Source organism: Somniosus microcephalus, chromosome 1 (genome assembly GCF_052327205.1).
Source record: "Somniosus microcephalus isolate GS21.2 chromosome 1, FLI_Smic_1.0, whole genome shotgun sequence".
Lineage (NCBI taxonomy): Eukaryota > Metazoa > Chordata > Chondrichthyes > Squaliformes > Somniosidae > Somniosus > Somniosus microcephalus.
The window spans coordinates 337,415,241-337,422,101 of record NC_140987.1 but is presented as its reverse complement, the minus strand read 5'-3'; positions in this window follow the sequence as shown (position 1 = coordinate 337,422,101).

Genomic DNA, 6,861 nt, shown 5'->3' with positions numbered 1-6,861 from the left:
CCTATGTTCACTAAGTCTGTACATTGTCAAAGTTTTTCTCAGTTTGCTATCCTTTACCATGGTCAGGTAATCAGCCATGTTGTATTGTCTGTTTAGGGCCAAGTAGCAATTGAGTTTGATTTGGGTTTTTGTTGTTTCTGCCCAATATGATAGATATTTTTCCTTTTGCTCAGCGACGATTGTGTTGGGTCGAATTCTTTGTGTTACGCTGTCACTGTCCTGGGGCTGGTTATTGTTAGTAGTGTTAGTAGTTACTTCACTGCGTCCCAGAACTAGTTGACTGAGGGTATCTTCTTTATGGTCCTCTCTTGGCATTTCAGGGCTTCGTAATGATAGCATGGGGGTTGCTCATTTCTCGGTGTTTCCAAAATTTGGTGGCTCTTTTTTGGATAGTGATTATTAATGGATATTGGCCTAGTTCTGCCCTGCATGCATTGTTTACAGTTTTCCTTTGAGTCCGGAGGATACTTTTACAGAATTCTGCATGTAGGATCTCAATTGGGTGTTTGTCCCATTTTGCAAATTCTTGTTGTTTTAGCGGTCCCCACACCTCACTGCCATAGAGTGCAAATAGTTCAATTACTGATTTGAAAATTTTGAGCCAAATGCGAATTGGGATTTCTATTTGGATTGATTTTTTAATGGCATAGAAAGCCCTTCTTGCTTTCTCTTTCAGTTCATTCACAGCCAGTTTGAAATTTCCCGTAGAAATGATTTTTAAGCCCAAGTATGTGGAGTTAGTGGTTTGTTCAATATTGGTTGTTCCTAGTGTGAAATTTATTTTGGGTCCCTGATGTCTGGATCTTTGCTGGAACACAAGGACTTTGGTTTTTTGGGGATTTATTGTCAGGGCCCAAGTCTGGCAGTATGACTCCAGCAGATCCAGGTTCTGCTGTAGACCCTCCTTAGTTGGTGACAGCAGAACCAGGTCGTCCTGCATAGAGGAGGAATTTAACCTTGGATTCATATTGGGTGAGGCCGGGTGCTGTAGATTGTTCAAGTAGTTTTGCCAATTCATTTATGTAAATATTAAAGAGTGTCGGTGAGATTGGCGAGGCCTGCGTCACCCCCGCCCCTGTGGGTAGTTATTTTATTTGTTTGTCTCCAATTTTAACTGCACATTTGTTGTTTGTATACATTGATTTAATTACATCATATGATTTTTCCCCTACCCCGCTTTCGATAAGTTTCAGGAATAAACCGTCATTCCCTCTCTCTCCCCCCCTCTCTCACCCCCTCTCTCCCCCCTTCTTTCCCCCTCCCCCATCTCTCTCCCCCTCCCCCTCTCTCTCCCCCCTCCCCCTCTCTCCCCCACTCCCCCCTTCTCTTTCCCCCCCTCTCTCCCCCCCTCTCTCTGGCCCCCCTCTCTCTCTGCCCACACCTCTCTCTCTGACCCCTCTCTCTCTCTCACCCCTTCCACTTTCTCTCTACCCCCCTCCCCCCTCCGTCTCTGCACCCCCTCTCTCTCTGCCCCCCCTCCCTCTGCTCCCCTCTCTCTCTCTCCCCCCTCCCCTCTCTCTCTCCCCTCCCCTCCCTCTCTCCCCCTCCCCCTCCCCCTCTCTCTCTTCGCCCCTCTCTCTCCTCCATCCCCCCTCTCTCTCTCCCCCCTCTCTTCTCCCCCTCCCCCCCTCTCTCCCTCCCCCACTCTCTCCCCCCTCTCTCTCCCCCCTCTCTCCCCCTCTCCCTCCCCCTCCTCTCACTGCCCCCCTCTCTCTCCCCCTCCTCTCTCTCCCCCCTCTCTCCCCCCTCTCTCTCCCACCCTCCGCTCTCTTTCTCCCCCGCTCCTCTCTCCCCTCCCTCTCTCTCTCCCACCTCCCCCTCTCTCTCTCCCCCCTCCCCCCCTCTCTCTCTCTCCCCCTCTCTCTCTCTCCCCCTCACCTCTCTCTCTCCCACCTCCCCATCTCTCTCTCCCCCCTCCCCCTCCCTCCTCACCCCCCTCCTCCCCCCTCCCACTCCCCCCTTCCCTCCCCCCTTCCCTCCCCCTTTCCCTCCCCCGTTCCCCCCCTTCCCTCCCCCCCTTCCCTCCCCCTTCACTCACCCCTTCCCTCTCCCCCTTCCCTCTCCCCCTTCCCTCCACCCCCTTCCTCCCCTTCCCCTTCCTCCCAGTCGCGCTCTCTCTCTTTCCCCATTCTCTCGCGCTCTCTCTTCCCCCCAGTCTCTCGCTCTCTCTCTTATCCCCAGCCTCTTGCTCTCTCTCTTCCCCCCAGTCTCTCGCTCTCTCTCTTCCCCCAGCCTCTTGCTCTCTCTCTTCCCCCTGTCTCTTGCGCTCTCTCTTCCCCCCAGTTGCTCTCTCTCTTCCCCCAGTCGCTCTCTCTCTTCCCCCCAGTCACTCTCTCACCTCCATATGTCGCTCTCTCTCTTCCCCCCAGTCGCTCTCTCTCTTCCCCCAGTCACTCTCTCTCTTCCCCCCAGTTGCTCTCTCTCTTCCCCCCACTCGCTCTCTCTCTCTCTCTTCCAACAACAACATGGCCTCAAAAATGCCTCGGCACCGCCGGGCACCCCAGCTAGTTATTAATAAAAGGGACCCTGCGTGGACATTTTTTTAAAAAGGATACCCAAGATGGCATCCGCACCTCGTGGCCGAAAGCCTGTAAGATTTTATAAGCTTGGACTCTGTGGCACAGGCAGCTTGAGGAGAAATCGAAACCAAAGCTGCAGTTTCTGTGAAGAGAGACTTTTGTATTTTGAAAACCAGACAGGGCTTTGAATATGTATTAGGCCAGATCGGAGACAGATCAAAACCCAGTTAGGACTACACTTAAGGCCATCAAGCAGTTTGCATAAATAATCGGGAACAGCTTAAGGAAGCCATTGAGGCTGGACAGGCCATTAAATGTATTAATAACAAAACAAGTCGATAATCAGGCCGGTAGATGCAATTACCAGCCATCTAAAAACAGTTAGCTTAGATTGCTAACATTATTTAAACTAGCCCGGCAAGATTGGGACAAAGAACTAACCTGATTTGGCGCACAGACAAGGGCCATCCGAAGGAGTATAACAGAAGGCCCCGGGTAGCAATCTCTCTCTCTCTGCTCTCTGCCCTTGCTTGTGGCTTCTGGTCCGGCCCTTCGCCCTCGTGGCTGCTGCTCTTCCCCCGTCCTGCACTTACCCCCTGGCCACTGCCCGTGCCTTTCCCCATTCCATCGGGAACGCCCGGCATTGCACCAGGCAGACACGGACAAACCAGGCCAGGCGAGGTGGGACGCGAGGAGGTGAGACAAAGTGGAAGATGAATGGGAAGACAATTGAAGAAAAGCTTCGAATAATTGGGCCTTCAATCCAGCCGACCTGTGACTATCTTCATACAAACTTCAACTGCCGACCGAGGAAGAGGAACCATCATCCTTGCGAGGTGAAGTACCAAGCAGAGACTTTAACTTTGGGGTACTTGCAGCTGGACAACGCCCTTGCAGCACCCCGAGGCCACATGACGATGGCAGGCTCCAGAGAGCACAAAGAGTGAACCCCAAGCCCCACCGCTGTTTTGAATTCAGGAGATCTTTTGATTGGTGAGCATGAATTCTGGCCCCCCATAGCTTAATCTAGTTAGGTATAGGGGTTGGGATAAGGATAAGGGGATTTTAAGATAGTTGTTTTCCCTCAATGTGCCGTGTGTTCCCCATTCCCTGTATAAATATAGTTATTTGTATTTGCCTGTAATTTATACTAGTAACTTCCCGTAAGACTGTGTTATTTTCTGTTTAATAAAATCTTGGTTTTGGTTACATCCAAACCACCTGTCTACTCGAGTCTTTTCTGTATCGCCGCCTGTACCTAAGTCCGGTGTCTAGAACCCAGGGGCGTGGGGGCGGTTCGAACTGCTCACAAAACAGTCAGGGGCATAACTGACTGGGTGCACGCGCCAACCCCACCACCACCACCCCCTACATGCTGCTCATTGGCTGCACACACCTGATATTGTGAGTGGCTAGCGCTACTTAAAGGCAGCCTGCACCTCTTACAGGGGAGGTGCATTGTGGCTGAAAAGTGAATCTGTGCTCTGATACTTTGAACAATGTCTGAACATGCAAGAGAGCATGGACCTAGATTTTCAGACAATGCACTGGAGTCTTGCTGCAAGGCGTGGAAAGAAGGAGAGATGCCTTGTATCCACAGGGGGGCAGGAGGCCTGCCAAACACATGCTCAGGAGGCAGTGGGAAGAAGAACTGGTGGAGGTCAATGCCAGGAGTGTTGCTCCAAGAACATAGATGCAGTGCAGGAAAAGGTTTAACGATCTGATACAAGTTGTCAAGGTGAGTGAGCTCTTTGTCAAATGGCATATCCTACAAACTGCACCACTAGCCTCATCCACTGCTCAATTCTCTACATCCCCGTCACCCATTTACCAACAATCTCTATCAATCAGTACTCAACCCTTCAATTCATATGCTTTACCTCACCCTCACACACGTAGCACTGTTGCAAACCTCACACCCCCAACTCACAGCTCGTACATGCTGGCAGCTATCCAGCCATGACAGCCCAAACATATTGCAGGACACTCACTGATTCACTTCCCTTTCTTGCAGGAGAGGGTGGCACATAACAGCAAGCAGCAGCAGAGAACTGGAGGAGGACAAGTGCGCCTGCATGTTTTAATCCCCATGGAGGAGAGAGTGCTGGCCATCATTGGAACAGGGAAAATCGAGGCCGTGGCCACTGGCAGGGCTGGAGTGATTGCTGATTAGGGAAGCACCTCATAGGAGCACTAAGAGAGGCAAAGGCACTAAGGGAATGCACAAGGGAGATTAGTTTATTTTTGTATGCATTATGTCATTATTGAATTGATAAATATGGACTGGAATGTGCATTTCCTGGTGGGTTTTATTTTTGTGCAGTCAGAAAGAGGATGATGTGATGGTCAGTGATAGATGAAAGGTAAGGAGCGTAGGACTGTTGGTGAATGTGGGGTGCGGTTGAGGTTGCTGGTATCAGTCATGAATTATTTGATCATGTAGAGCCCGGGAAGAAAGGGGCTGTCCTCCCTTCCTCTTCGTGTTCCTCCACTTCCTATTCCTGTTGCTCAGCTTCTTACCCGATAGGTGATGGCAAGGGCTGTTCCCTCATAATGGCCAAGTTGTGCAGCATATTACCACAAAACTTGATACCCGCTCAGCTGAGTATTACAGGACTCCTCCAGAGTGAGCCAGGCAGCAGAAGCGTTGCTTGAGGATGCCGATGGTGTGTCCTAGAATATTCCTTGGGGCAGCGCGGCTCTCATTGTAGGCCTACATAGATACATAGAAGATAGGAGCAGGAGTAGGCCTTTCAGCCCTTCGAGACTGCTCTGCCATTCAATGAGATCATGGCTGATCATCCAAATTCAGTACCCGGTCCCTGCCTTCTCCCCATATCCCTTGATCCCTTTAGCCTTAAGAAATATATCCAACTCCTTCTTGAATATACTTAATGAACTGGCCTCCACCGCCCTCTGTGGCAGAGAATTCCACAGGTTCACCACTCTCTGGGTGAAGAAATTCCTCCTCATTTCAATCCTAAATGGCTTACCCCTTATCCTTAAACTATGACCCCTGGTTGTGGACTCCCCGGCCATCAGAAACATCCTTCCTGCATCTAGTCTGTCCAGGCCTGACAGAATTTTATAGGTTTTGATAAGATCCCCTCTCAATCTTCTAAACTCCAGTGAGTACAAGCCCAATCGACACAATCTCTCCTCATACGTCATTCCTGCCATCCCAGGTATCAGCCTGGTGAATCTTCGCTGCACTCCTTCCATGGCAAGAACGTCCTTCCTCAGGTAAGGCGACCAAAACTGCACACAATACTCAAGGTGTGGTCTCACCAAGGCCCTGTACAACTGCAGCAAGACATCCTTGTTCCTGTACTCAAACCCTCTTGCTACGAAGGCCAACATACCATTTGCCTTCTTAACCGCCTGCTGCACCTGCATGCTTACCTTCAGCGACTGGTGTACAAGAACACCCAGGTCTCTTTGCACTTCCCCTTCTCCCAATCTATTACCATTCAAATAATAATCTGCCTTCCTGTTTTTGCCACCAAAGTGGATAACCTCACATTTATCCACATTATAGTGCATTTGCCATGTTTCTGCCCAATCACCCAATCTGTCCAAATCGTGCTGGAGTTTCACGACATCCTCCTCACAGCATACCCTCCCCTCCAGCTTTGTGTCGTCTGCAAATTTGGAGATATTACATCCAATTCCCTCGTCCAGATCATTAATATATATTGTGAACAGCTGGGGTCCTAGGACCGATCCTTGCGGTACCCCACTAGTCACTGCCTGCCACTCGGAAAACGACCCGTTTATTCCAACTCTTTGCTTTCTGTCCGCCAACCAGTTCTCTATCCAAGTCAATACCTTGCCCCCAATCCCATGTGCCTTAATTTTGCACGCTAATCTCTTATGCGGGACCTTATCGAAAGCCTTCTGAAAGTCCAAATACACCACATCCACTGGTTCTCCCTTATCTATTTTACCAGTTACATCCTCAAAAAATTCCAGTAGATTAGTCAAGCATGATTTACCTTTTGTAAATCCATGTTGACTTTGTCCGATCCAGTCACTGCTTTCCAAGTGCTCTGCTATTACATCTTTTATAATGGACTCTAGCATTTTCCCCACTACCGATGTCAAGCTTACCGGTCTATAATTCCCCGCCTTTTCTCCACCACCTTTTTTGAATAGTGGGGTAACATTAGCTACCCGACAATCCATGGGTACCGTTCCAGAGTCTATCGAGTTCTGGAAGATGACCAGCAATGCATCTACTATTTCTAGGGCCACTTCCTTAAGTACCCTGGGATGTAGATTATCAGGCCCTGGGGATTTATTGGCCTTCAGTCCCATCAATTTTCCTAACACCATTTCCCTA